General features: G+C 43.7%; 1 protein-coding gene across 3 annotated transcripts in view; it reads left to right on the top strand.

Moving 5' to 3' along the window:
* Positions 1-14,347, top strand: part of OSBPL1A (oxysterol binding protein like 1A) — a 154,351-nt gene that overhangs the window by 70,016 nt on the left and 69,988 nt on the right. The window lies entirely within an intron of this gene.

The raw sequence follows: 14,347 nt of genomic DNA, 5'->3' as shown, positions 1-14,347 counted from the left end.
GCCAGAGAACAGCATCCATAACAAATACGTACTTAGAAAAATAACCACAGGATAAGGTGGCCCACCGCCATCAGTGTTGGTGCGGTCTTTGTATAAACTACTTTCTCACCTTGACAAAGGCTCATCGCATTTAGAAATAAGAAAAGCAAATGGCCAAGAATATTGACTTCAGACTTCGTACAGAATACCTGTATTCAAGGTACACAACAGGGAATTGTTATCTGTCTTCTTGGGAGAAATTCTACTTGGGATAAATTGTGATTTAGAAGAAAATAGAATGTGTCCATTTTTCTAGATAGTGTAAATATTGTCCTAACATTAAACTAGACTAACAGAGTGTCTGAACCTAGGCTGTGTTTACTTGGTTCTCATAAGAGTGGCCCTCACTAAAGTAACTCATATATACATCTCAGTTTTGGGGGTGTTTTTAAGACATGAGCTTTATTCATATGACCTCCTTGTCCTGTGCTCACATCCTTCTGTGCCGGATGAGAAATTAGAGCTAAGGGCAAAGAGGGAGTTTGTTTTCCCTGAAGAACTGTGTTTTTTCTCTCCTTGTGGACAATTAAAGGTTCATAATTAATTGTATTTCTCTTTCTGTTTGGCCTTTAGAGAATTGAGAGCTACATATATGGCTTGTCCATACCATCTACATAGGCTCTGTCACATAGGGGTCCTGTCCCAAAGACTATAGATTCTTCTATATGTTTATGACTTCATTGCTTGGCAGTCTCTGAATTGCAGTGTTGTCTTGTGACTTAGTTGAATATGCTTGTACCCGGAGTACATTTATGTATAGTAAGTATATTTATGGATTTTTCCTGTAAGTAGGATTGGTAGCTTTATGCCAAGAACATTTGCATTTGATTTTGACTTTGTTGTAGATTATTTCAAGGACTCAAACTTAATACATAGCAAATATTATAATGGGAAGTTTTTAATTTTCTCTGTAGATCAGTTTATATATTTTAGTTTAATATTTGGAGGAAGAATTTTAGGGATCAAATACACAATGGACTTTGCTTTGTAACTATCCCCAAGTGTGTCATCAGAGTCACTAGACACATGTGCATCACTGTCCAGCCATCCCATCCATCCACCCTTGGAAGTGCTTCACCTTGTAAGGGAGAGTCTGTCCACTCTCTGTCTCTGTGAGGCGGACTCTGTGTTGTCCCTCATTCAAGAGCAACCATAGACTAGTTGTAGTATTTGTCCTTCTCTGTTGGACTAGATTCATCTGCCTTAACATTTTCAGTGTCATCCCTGTTGGAGCGTGGGTCAGGATTCCTATATCTGAAGCACATAGTGTCCTGCTGTATGTGTGTTACTTTTGTTTACCCACCCTTGGGTTCCTTCTCCCTTTGGTTATTGTAAAGAATGCTGCTGTGAACATGGATATTCAAGTATCCCAAGTCTGGCTGTATGGCTCTTTGGTATATGCCTAGCCACATTCCTGCTGTGCCACATTCCTGCTGTGTCATACAGTTCTGCCACCTGTGACACCACCACACTGTACCAGTTTGTGTTCCTGTCAACAATGCCAAAGGATCAACATTCTCTGCATCCTTGTGAATAGCAGGTTTATTTTGTTTTGTATGAATTTTTTTCTTAAATAGTAATTATCCTAAGAGTATGAGGGAAAAAATGTAAGAAGAGTTGCTAACATTTTCTATGCAGATATTACCCCCAAGTTATCAAACTATCCCTTTCTGACATTGGGCCACGCTCATCTTGCAAAGCATTAATTTTACATTGTTTTTGGAACTGTTCATTTGCTACATGGTGGGAGGGTGTGCCTTAGTGTGCCCCCTTCAAAAGCTCCACAAAGCAGCTGTGGCTCTCTGTGTGCACACGTGTGAGTGTGCACCAGTCCAAGGCTACAGGTTGTCATTTGTCCTCTGACTGGACCCGGATGCCCGGCAAGGCCTGAGAGGTCCTCTTGTCTCTCCACTGCAGCCTAGGCCTATGTCTCTGCATTGCTCCCTGTGTGCTAGGGCCCAGACCCAAGCTCCTGTGCTTATCGCCGTCCACTGAGGCAGCAGAAGGTGGTTGTTGTTGTTTTTAATTAAGGCTTGGCTTATGTGTTTTATTTTTATACTATTTCTCTGTATTGTAGATCCTAAATAATAGTTTGCTGTCACATCGTCAAGAATTATTACTTGATCAAACAGAATTTTGTCATATATAAAATACAAGGTGAGGGTCTAAGAAATGATAAACTTGATTTGAAAAGAGAACTCAGAATGTTTTTTATTGAAGCTCATTTTTGATTTTCAGCCAGAGTTCCTAAAAACCGTAAAGAAAAATATGTAAGATTGAAATGTTAGAAAATGTAATGACATAAAGGAATCCTGGATGACATTGATGTTCCTGTTTGCAGTATTCTCTCCACAGCTCTGGCAGCCGGGCAGTCACTATAGCAGCGTGTAAACACTTCTGTTGTTGAGCCGATGGCTGTGTGTTCCAGTGGCTAGGAGCCGGCAGCCTGAGTCACACAGATGTGCACTGAGTTCAGACTCTACTTGTTTACTGCGTGAGCCTAACATCCTGTAGCCTGGCTGTGCTTGGGTTTACTCATGTGAGTGACAGCGTCACAGGTCTGTGGGTGGGTGGGCAGTGTATCCAGAGTAAACCGCATGGCTGACGGCCTGGCTCCTGCTGCATGGTCCCTTTGAGCCACTTGTTCTACTCCAGGAGGATAAGAAGTGTCAGAAGGTTAAACTTCCCATGGGGTGAAGTTTTTTTCTTTTTCTTCTTTTGAACTCGTGGGCCCAGGTCAGCTGTGCACTGTGGGCATTTCTTCTCTCAGTGAAAGTTCCTCGGCTATTTGTAACAGCTAGACAATCTCTCCTCCCTAAGCCAAGTATCTCCTCTTATCTTCAGACTGTACTGTATCAAACTTTGTAGATGCCTGTCTTCTGTCCAGTGTGAAAGGGAACTTTTTCTTAAGAGTTGTCCTTCAGAGACAGAGCAGTTGCACCAGGAAGGTGAGTGCAGAACTTGGTGCTTCTCGGTTAGCTTCCTTCTAGTGGGGGGCTCCAGTGCTGCGGGCCACAAGACCTTGCAGCTAGCCCTGACGCCCTTGTGGAATATTCTGTTCTTTACAAGTCCTTGCTGTGGTCTAAGTACATGTAGACCTGTCTTACATCCGAACGTTAGCTGTTCCACAGCAGAGAGCATTCTCCTGGGAATCCTCTTTCAGGATTTTCAGACTTTGATCTACAGATGCCTCTCCCTGTGGCTCCACCCCCGGGCTCCCAGCATTTTTTCTGCTTTGTAGCCTGTGTTCGGCACTTGGAGACTTGCACACTCAGTGACTGACCTTGTGTCTTCCCTCAGAAGTTAGTGAATGGTGTAAGTGCAGCATTGCCCCTTAACCGCTCTGGGTTCCCTGGGACCTGGGGTGTCTGGCAGATTCCTGTTGGGTGGAGGACTGGGTGGGGCACTCTTCTTCCTTCAAGATTGCACACTACTGCACTTGAAGGCCTGTACCCAGTCAGGCTCATTTCTTCCTATTAATCTTAGGGGAAAAAAATCCCACAAAGCCCTTAATTGCTTGACTTGTACAGATTTCAAGACACTTTGGTTGGCTTAGTAAATGAATATTCCTTTTTACATAAGTTGTCTTTCCAAGTAGGTGGCTTGAACATTAGAGCAGCCAGTCCCAAGCCATCTGTGAGACAACTTCCTTGTGCTAGAATACCGACTGTGCGTGGCACATCTAAAGAGACTCCTGTCTTCTGAAGTTGTCTTCAAAAGTAGTCCACCTCACTAAGTTGGTTCCAACATAATCTTCTTTCTAGTTGGAGAGCCATGAAGACATTTGTCAAGTCAGCATAAAACATTAAAATTTGACTGGGGCAGAGAAAGTTAGTCTCAGAAGCAGAAGACGTTGGTCTTGGTGTCTGTGTGCATGTGGGTATGGGAATGTTGAAGGTGTGGGTATGTAGGTGGAGAGTGAAGACTGATGTTGGGCACCATACTGTTTGTGTCAGGGTCTTGTATGCCTGTCTCTCCCTCCCAGGGCTGGGGTTACAGATGGTGCATCACCACGATCCGCCTTTCAGAGGGGGGTCTTGGGAACCCAGATTCAGGTTTTCATACTTATGGGGCAAGGGCTGTGCTAATCAGCCATCTCCCCCTCAGCTCTTAAAGAGGAAATTTGGTTATGGAGTGTTTCTCCCTGGGGCAGTCCTCAACAGCAGGAAGGAAAGAACTTGTTCTTGTGAGTACATGGGTGAATGCAATAAAAACCTCATCCGTATATTTTAGGGTTAGAACAAGTAAGGCAATTCCAGGGTTATAGGAGCCAGGGTGCGTGCCGGGGTGGGTGAAGCAAACGGCAGTCGTGGAAGGGCCTGGCGCCCCAGGGGAGGGGGGGCTCTGTTCTAGTGCCAGTGCTTGGTGCTCGGGCGTTTGCACTGGACTCTACAGAGAAAGCATATGTAGATATAGATAGAGATAGAGATATGGATATAGGTGTAGATATAGGTATAGATAGAGATATAGAGATATGGATATAGATGATATAGATATAGAGGTTGCATATATCTCAAAGTGCCTTCAAAAGTCAAGTTGGAGTTGCTGCGGTGTCATGTGTGTTACAAATAACCTTTTCTAGTTCCTTGTATCAGCAGAACTATCAACTTCAGGCCCCTGAATAACTACTGAGGAGGATAAGATTTGTTAGAATGTGATTAAACGTCTCTGCTTCTAAAAATGATTACTTATATGTTGTGGCATATTTCTAAAAAAGAAATGTATTTCAAGGTCTATATAATGCACAGATCTTGGAGAGTGATTACATAAGAGCAGGTTATTTTTAGGTGGAGAGCTTTGCAGCCATGAGGAGGAGTGTTCTTAGCAGACTCTCAAATTGGGTTCCTAAGCGGATGCTGAGACTGCCCAGTGTGCTGTTCCAGAGATCCTTACCATGGCTCTCATCAGACACACTCAAACTGAACCAAGCGTGGAGGATGCAGACGTTGATTCCTAGGTAGACCTATTTTCAAATACTTTGCTAATTGGGAAATTATGAAAGACATAAATAGAAGTATATAGAAAAGCTGTTTTTATATACACTGAAATATCAGAATCCAAGGTCCACAAGCAAGTGTGTGTCCTTTTTACTTATCTTAGTGTATAAATACACAAATAGTAGCATACATTACTGCTTAATATTCTTCATTGTTTTTCTATCAGAATAAATGTTTTTTAATGTCTAGTTTTTAAAAAAACTGTGTGTGTGTGTGTGTGTGTGTGTGTGTGTGTGTGTGTGTGTCCATGTCCCATTCATGGAGGCCAGAGGGAGGCCGTCAGTTGCCCTCCTCTATTGCTGTCTGCCTGATTCCCCTGAAGCATGGTCTGTCACTGGGTCTGGAGCTTCTGTCTGCCTTCCCACCCCACTGGCCTGCCTGCTGGTCCTCACACCCCAGCTGTCCTCCTCCCTCCATCCTGTCTACCATGATATTTCCTAGCACCCCTGTACTCCAGTGACAGGGTTGCCAGTAAGGACTACCAGATCTGACCTTTTACACCAATGTTGGGGATCTAAACTTGGTCCTCATGGGTAATTAACTATTAAGTAAACTTGGTTGGTGGTAGATCATGAATACATTAGCTGTACTGTTGTTTCTGTTGCCTTCAGTAAAAATCCCCACACTGAGAACCGTGAAATGAACTGGAGATTTCCTTTTCCTTCACCCCGAAGAGTCAGGAGGTGGACAATATGAGACAATGAGGCTGTTCCAGAGGTGTGTTCCTGTGCCTTCCTCCTTAACTAGACCTGGTAGACTCTGCAAAATACTGCAGTCTTTGGGGCAGAGCTTCTCATAGCTAGAGCTGCCAGAGGGACTGAGAAGTAGACTCTTAGCTGAAGGCAGAAGGAGCTCTTAGCAAGGAAGGGGAACCAGTGTAGGCAGAACCCGGCAGCCTTCTGACTGGCTGCAGCCTTGAGGTGTGTAGAAACACAACACAGAACACAAGGAAGTTTTGACTCAACAGGCCTGAAACCAGTGGGTTTAATTCAAGAAACAACCCTACTGACCCCTGTCAGGTTTTGGTAAGGGAACTAAGCCAGATGTGTGCCTGATATACCTGCCAGCGCTTGGGTTAAGGAACTGTTTGGAGAGCATGTCACCTGAAGAACCTGTTGAGTTTGTCACCTTACAGCAGTGTGGTTCCTGATAGGGCTCCTAAGGAAAAGCTCTAACAGATGTTGGTTGTAGGCCAGGTAACTTTATGCCAGTGTGTGTGTGTGTGTGTGTGTGTGTGTGTGTGTGTGTGTGCTTACTGGGCCTGGAGCTCAAAGGTTAAGTGAGGCTTGTTGTGCAGTGAGCTCCCGGGACCTGCCTGACTTCATTTCCCCAACACTGGGATTACAAGGGAGTGCCACCATACGTGGCCTTTAACAGTAGGTTCTGAAGATCACACTCAGGTCCTCCCTCATGCTTGTCTAGAGAACAGTTTATCAACTGTTCCTCTAGGCCTTACTACCTGCTTTTGAAAATATGACTTTAAAGTTAATTCTCAGAGTACTTTATATGTACATGCAATGTATTATGATTATACCCGCTTGCCCCCAGTACTGTCCCTCTCAGTATCCTATCTGACTGCACATCTTTTTAAATAAACCACAGAGTTCCATTTGTGCACTTATATTTTCCTGGGTTTAGGACAATCCAGTGATTATGGTTGATGAGTCTGGGACCCTTTCCTTAAAAACACTTGCTCTCCCTTCCCCAGGAACCACAACTCCTCTGAGTTGCTCCCCTCTGTGTGGTGGCGGTTGACTGGCTTGATCTCAGGCAGGCACCAGAGCTGCTGAGTCCATGTGTGCAGGCCGTAGTCCTGTCCGACACACCATCTGACACAGGGCTTTCGGCTCTCAAAATTTGTCTCCTTTCCTTGGTGATGTCTCTGAGTCTTACAGGGAGCACTTCGTAGACACTTTCCGTGCTTTGACCAGTAGTAAGTTTTCTGCATTGACCTCTTTCCCCAGAAATGCTTCTCTCGGAGGAGTGAGAGTCTCTCTCTCTCTCTCTCTCTCTCTCTCTCTCTCTCTCTCTGTGTGTGTGTGTGTGTGTGTGTGTGTGTGTGTGTTGGAGGATGCACCAATGCCATGTTCTTTGAGAACAATCACAGTTATAACTTTACCCCGGGGTCTGTGAGCTCCCTAGACTTGGGTTCTTGGATGAGTTGAGTCTAGAGCACTAGAGCACTGGTAGTACCTGTGTGGGTGTCATCCTTTGGAGTGTTCCTTAAGTCCAGTCGGAAAGCCTTTGGTTGACCTTAGAATTCTCACATCTTTATTCACCCTCGGACGATTTCAGCCTAGCTGCTCATTAACGTAGTGCACAGGGTTCACAGTGGCTGAGTGTGGATGACTTTCCTCCCACAGCAGCCTGCATAACACTGTCCAGTAGTAGAGCTGGCCCCCAGGGAGGAAGCTGCTGCCTGTTCAGGATCAGTTTGAGCTCTCCCTGTCCTGTTAACAAGGTGTGTGGTGTCTTCCTTAAGTCCTAGTAGGCAGCCAGGAGCAAGGGTCTGTATTGCTCAGGAAGTCTGTGGAACAGGAAGGCATTCCCTGCCTAACATTGCCTTTTATTTTGCAGCCTATGGCTACTGGGAGGAACGTCAACACCAAGTAAATGTGTGTGCTTGTGTGTGTGTGTGTGTGTGTGTGTGTGTGTGTGTGTGTGTGAGAGAGAGAGAGAGAGAGAGAGAGAGAGAGAGAGAAGCCTATGACACTATAGGTTTCAGTGTGGGATTTCCAGACCTCCTAAGTTAGCCCTCGACCCCTCTTTTATACCCTGTTAGCAGTGACTCAGCATCTTGCTTCCACCCATTGTTATTTGAGGATTTGTTAATTTGCAACATGGAATTGGAAAGCTTATTAAATTTGGTAAAGATATTGATGATTTGGGGTGGCTTTCTTAAATGGTTTTTATTAAAAAAAAAAAAATGGCCATATACTTCTACAGGGAAGATAGAATGACCTAAGAGGACCTGAATCTCTTTTGAACAGGAAAATTCGGTGTGTAGAGTTAAAAAGATACTATTTTGAAAAACAGATTTTTAAGAATTTCTAAAGCCAATGTGTCCGTGCATAGTGCATTTCCTGTACTAGGAGGTACAGGCAGGAGCGTCAGAGACTCAAGGTCATCCTCAGCTGCATAAACAGTTCGGGGTCACTGTGTGCTCATCTGAAACCAATGAAACAAAACAAACGTCACAAAAGTTTCTGAATCTTTATTGACTAGTTGAATTTGGAATTCCACTGCTTTTTATAGCCAAGGTGGACCTATTGTGTTAAAATGGCGCATGTTTATTTGGATACCCACCATTGAGTGACTCGAGGTGCTTTTGTACAGTTTAAATAAAGATCCTTTGAAAACCTTTGAAATTTTAACTTGAACTATTACCTGGGATGGTCTGGACGTTATACACTGAAGGACACAGTGCTTATAGGAAAGTCCAGTAAGTGCTACTTTTAGGTTATACAGTGTCTATGATATTACGTAAACATCACAATGTCAGAGGACCCAGTGTTTTCACATAGGCTCAAACTCATTTTTTGCACCAAGTTATATTAAACTCCAGAGCCATTAAAGAAGCATCGTGTTGGGGCTGTACTGTGGGTGCTGACCTGTGAGATCAGGCACTACTTCAATTCAGAATCGTCTTTCTTTTTTCCATATCTAAAAGGGATAGGCAGAAAGTAAACTTTCTTGACATGTTTTCACTTGTATGCAGCATTTGATTTGGTTTTCAAAATATGAGTTTTAAAGTTATTTTAACGAAATAAGTTTCAAATATTCTGCATTTACTTGATTTATGTAGCATGTAGTTTCTACTACTCTTCTTTAAGCTCCAGGCAGATTGTGGTACCAGCTACCAGCCACAGCCCTGGTTTCCTTAGATCTGTAAATGAAAGACACACACATACACACACACACACACACACATAAGCTTTTTTTTTAATATTCTTTTTATCTCAATGGCACTTCTAAGCTTCCTGCGGCTAACACACCTTTACTTTCATTCCTAGGTTAGTACTAATAAATCTTCTTTCAAGTTAGTTGCCTGGTTACCTTCTCCTTTCTCAGCACACTAAATCTGCTGTCAGCATTTTTCTTTTTTAAGATTTATTTATTTCATATATGTGAGTAAACTGTAGCTGTCTTGAGACACACCAGAAGAGGGCATCAGATCCCATTACAGATGGTTGTGAGCCACCATGTGGTCCTCTGGAAGAGCAGTCAGTTTTCTTAATGGCTGAGCATCTCTCTAGCCCTGCCCTCAGCTTAATTGTGTTTCTGATCTCTTGCCTGCTACCAGGCTCAGTCAGGGAAGTGGCCAGTGGCCACTCTATTGGAGATCTCACCTGGCTGGTGGTTCTCTCTCCCTCTGAACCATGGTGAATCTTTTCCTCCTCCTATGTCCCCTAGCCTGCCTGTGAGAACCTGGAAATCTCATCTCTTTTGCACAGCCATATGCCACTAGCATCTTTATTGGTTGTCCAAAAACCAATTGGGGAACAGGACCTTAGGTATTCACAAGCAGATTCCCGATCAAAACATCAGAACCGCCCTATACATCTCACCTTTTCTGTACAACTTAAAACCAACCAACCTTTTCTCTTAGACATAAATTGACTAAATTGAAAAAATTGAACAAAACTATAACAATCATGTAAATTACATGGTATAATATACAATTAACATCTAGTTCATCAATTTGTCAATTAGATAAAGTACTCTAGCATCATTTCTAACTTAAAGAGTTATAATTCTCTCCTTGAATCATGTTTAGATTTTAGCCTGCAACACCATCTGAAAACCATGTATTTCACTTTATAACCCCCCTCTCAATGCTAAACAACTTGGGTATGATTATGAGACTAAAACCCCTGTCAGAAATCTGAGAATGGATTAAATATTGCCGGAGCATATAGAAAGCACCAAACATAGTTTCCAAAATGTAAATAATTGCAGAGACAGCCAGCTGCCCGAACAGCCCCTAGTTTCTTATAATGTTGGAGCATCTGTCTTCAGCCTTCCTGCCCAGAGCCATCTGACAGACCTTTTGTGAAGCAGGAATATGAAAGACTAGCTTACCTTGTCTTGGCAGAGCTTAGCGGTTGTCTATAGATAATATAAGCAATTTCTGTCTAGTGGCTACCTTGTCACAATAAGCAATTTCGACTGGAGGTAAAGAAGGTTTGTTTTGTCCCCCTTTCAAATTTTATTATCACCTCACCCCCCCCCAAACCCCACTTTATATGCCAGGTTTCTTTTTTTTAAGTAACGCTGCTTTTAACTTTTCATGAATCCTTTTATCTACTGTTTCAAAGTATCTGTTCTCTTCTTATTTGGTTCTGGATAAAAGATTTTCCCCCCTATTCTGTCCTGATGTACATGTCTGATGGGACTGTGTCACAAGCTCTGCAAAGGTCTTTCTAGAGCATCTCAGTCAGCAACTGGGTCAGTCATGCCTTCTGTCCAGTGCTGGAGCCTGGGGGCAGAAAGGCATTGCGATTATTTTGGACAGGAGTTCTCTTTGTCTTGGTCTGAGCTCAGCTCAGGAAGGTGATAGTGACCATGAGGAAAGAATATCTTCTAGTGGTGCCAAGAGCCATTTCATTCTGAACTTGTAGACATATATCCTTCATGCTGTCAAAAAATAATGGTTTTTTAATGTCATATGCTAAGCCAGTGTTGGTTGATTTCCATGTCTGTTCCCTGGTGTGTGTGTGTGTGTGTGTGTGTGTGTGTGTGTGTGTGTATCCTCCCTATGCAAGAAGACAACAGAAGCTATTAGAAGACAAATTCAAGTTTGGTGTACCTACCTATATGAATCTGTGCCTACACGTACTTTTCTCTGGGTGACCTGCCTGGTCCTTTAGTGAAGGCCAAGTATACCCATGGTTTAGGTCTCAAGAGTATCATTCCAACAATCCTCTCTGCTCATTTCCACCTCATTGGCTACAGAACTCAGGCTGGGCTTCCTCTTCATCTTATCGAGCATGTAAAATACAGCCCGTGAGATATACCCCTCCTTCTGTAAGCCCCGAGCTTAGTCTGCGCGTCTGTTCCTGAGCTTGACCACACACTCACCACGTGTGACACTGAGCCCCACCTGGCTTGCCCTCCAGTCTTCCTTGTCCCAGGTATTTGCAGCTCTGAAGTCGCATTTGCTTCTTCTTTACTCTGACGTCAGTCTGTCAGCTGACTGCTTAGTCCCTCCTTCAGGATCTTTCCAGAATCTGAGTTTTCCTCAACACTTCTACTGTGAGTACCCAGTACCCCTCATTTTACTAGACCTCCCCATTGTCTTCTTTTCAGCTAGAGCATACATTCTTTTCTCTTGAAAAAGTATTGCAAGATAGCAAAGAAAAAAAGTAGAAGACTGGCGTCCTTAGAGCTCATGGTATAAAGATGCTTAGTAAGTCCTAGACCACAGCAGCTGTGTGCTGGATAGCATCCTAAGGATGTTTCCCCGTATCTCACCTCTCATCATGCCACACATGGATCAACGTATAAGGTCCTGAGACCCCAGGGGAGACAGTGGCAGTGGATTAGACCAGTTTGTATTCATTTGAGTATTCCATTCCTTCTTAGTTTGTATTTCAGTTGTGGTAACTGTGTACCCACAGCCATGGAGTTGAGGAAGCCTTATGCATATGATGCTGTCGCCTGAGGACCTTCCTCTGTTCATGGCATTCATTGTCACATGGCCCTTGCCAGCTAGTGTGTCTCTTCTTACATAGTCTGTTGGAGAAAATCTCTAATCTCAATCTGGGGGCTTCTACCCCACTTTAATCATTCGGTTCCCAGATAAAAGACACACAACCTTTACAATTACAGTAAGCCTTAATCAGCATGAGAGCTATGCAGACATCAGCCTCTGTGCTGTTAGAATCTATTTCCCCATCAATTACCCTGTTTTATCCTTTGCCATGGTCTATCTGGGCAGCTCTTAACTCTAGTCAGCTTATGTGACACTGTACTGACCCCATGGCAGCTTCCTCCTCTCTTCACCTCCTTCACCTCCTTGTGCTCCTCTTCAAATCCCAAGGCTAGGAACACCAAAGTCCACTTATGTCTCTTCTGCCCGGCTATTGGCTGTTGACATCTTTACTTAACCAGTGGTTTTAAATTAAGGAGCAAAGTTACATTGTACTTGTGGATTCTCTCCTCCCTGGGAAAAACCAGGTGGAGATGGGAGAGGAGGGAGGCAGGGGGTTGGGGTAGGGGTGAGGACAGTATATAGCATTACAACATACGACAAAAGACCAAACCTGAACACTAATGCTATGAGGCCCCTCCACTCTGTAGAGATCTCATCTCATTTTAATCAAGTCTTAAAGGTTCCACTTTCATATTTTATTGATATATAGGGCTTTGAGGATTACATTTCTAGTGCAGGGGGTGGGGAGGCTTTCCAGCCCTGCAGTCCTGCTTTACCCAGACAATGAAGTCAGACAATGTAGGTGGGAGGGGACGTGTCAACTGAGTAGTGCCAGGGAGCAGCCCAAACCTTGTATCCTGAAAAACGTTGACGGTTGTTGATCCTATAACCACAGCGACGTGTCAGAATAGCTTGCTCGCGGAGTGAGTTAGGTAAGGTGGAGTGTTTCAGTCTCTGCTCCGTCCTGTAGCTGTGTGTGTAGTAAATGTGAAGAGACAAAGAAATCTTTGTCAAATGATTGGTTACCTTTGTCCCACTTAACCCCTGTAGAACGCAGGCAAATGACAGGGAACTTTCTAGAAAAAAGGAAGAGTAGATAAAATGTGCGTAGCACTGTCGAGCACGCGCTGTCTGTAAAACTGGACTGACTCACTGGTGTTGGTTCACATGGGAAACATTTACTGAGGAGGACACTTCTGTCTGGAAGTGTTGCAGGAGGTCCTCTCAAGAAGGTTCAAATTGTGCTCTTTACGGGACTGTAGACAGAGTCTACGTGTGCACGTGTGTTGTTTTGTTTGCTTTGTTAGGTAGATCGTGATTCTGTCCTGCTGTCTCATACTTTAGTATGCATGTTCACTTGACACACGTTGGTTTCTTTAATAATAATAGGATGGCTGCAGTAGCTTGAGTGTTTAGGAGGTAGAGGAACATGAAGATACTATTTCTGTTACAGCATGGGAACGTAGCTAGCAAATGAAAATTCAGGAAGACACTTTAGAAGATAACTGTTTTATAAAACCACACTCCACCAACTCCTCTGGCACTTTTACACTGAGCTTTTAGGGCAAGGCTCCTTCTAGGTAACTTGGAACTGTTGGGATCCTGGGGACTGGAGTTCCTCTGCACCAATGAGCAGTATTACTGTGGCCATTTAGCTCACAGGTGCTTCCTCACAGAGAACGCTGCCTGGTGCAGTTCCTGTTCTTAGAACTTCTTATGCACGGTCCTTCCTCAAGGGGAGAGAGATCACCTTTCTGCAGTTTTGTGGTAAGGCTTGTTCAGTGAGGAAACTCCTAAGAGCACTCTCAGATCAACTGAAAGGTTAACACGTTCAGACATGGGAGGGTAGCACTTTTTCCTCCACAGCTTTCCACCCCATTCACTCTTCACTAACCGTGAGGTCAAATGTAGGTGTGGCAGAAAGGGAGTGATTCTCATTTCAGGTGAATAAAGGCTCATTTGTAGTTTGAACAAGATTTTCTAGAGAGGATTGGGTGTTTGAAGGCATTGATCAATTTTGCCACTTGTTGAAGTCTACATAAATTTAGCATTCGAATGTAAGTGTTTGTTAAGCAGAAGGAATTATCCTTCTGTTGTTACATTTAAAAGTACGGAGCATTTTGATTATGAGAATATCCTAGTCTTAACATAAACATAACAGGTGCCTTTGAGTTTTTGTGTGTTGTTGCTATTTGGGGTTACTTATATATTGGGATCTTATTTCAATATCACAGATCTAATAATTATAATCTCATTGCTCTAATAATAAACATTCGAGTGCCTGAGGACTGGAGCTGTTCCCAAGATGATAAAGATTTAACCCTGATTGTCTGGAGAAATGACCGTGAAGCCAAACTGCATTTAGAGTTGTTCTCACGAGAGCCTGATGCATAGTTATCAGGACCTCAGGGCAAAGGGTCCAAGAGTCAAGCAGAGAAAGAAGCACCTCCTTCTGCTGGGGTTAGAGAGGAGCACTAGAGAAATGTCAGGAATCGATGGGTTAGGATGGACAGAAAAGCAGAAGCAAGGAGCCCTGTGCAAGAGTTCCCAGCTCACAGATTTAGACATCTGAGCTTTGTCCTGAGAGAACTTGGAGGCAGCTGCTTAGTGCCTTCTAAACTGATGGTGCAGTCTCAACGCTGGCTTTGGGCCTACC

This window comes from Micromys minutus (assembly GCF_963924665.1).
Source record: "Micromys minutus genome assembly, chromosome: 8".
Classification (NCBI taxonomy): Eukaryota; Metazoa; Chordata; class Mammalia; order Rodentia; family Muridae; genus Micromys; species Micromys minutus.
The sequence above is the reverse complement of the archived record's forward strand: the minus strand, read 5'-3'. Positions and strand labels throughout refer to the sequence as shown.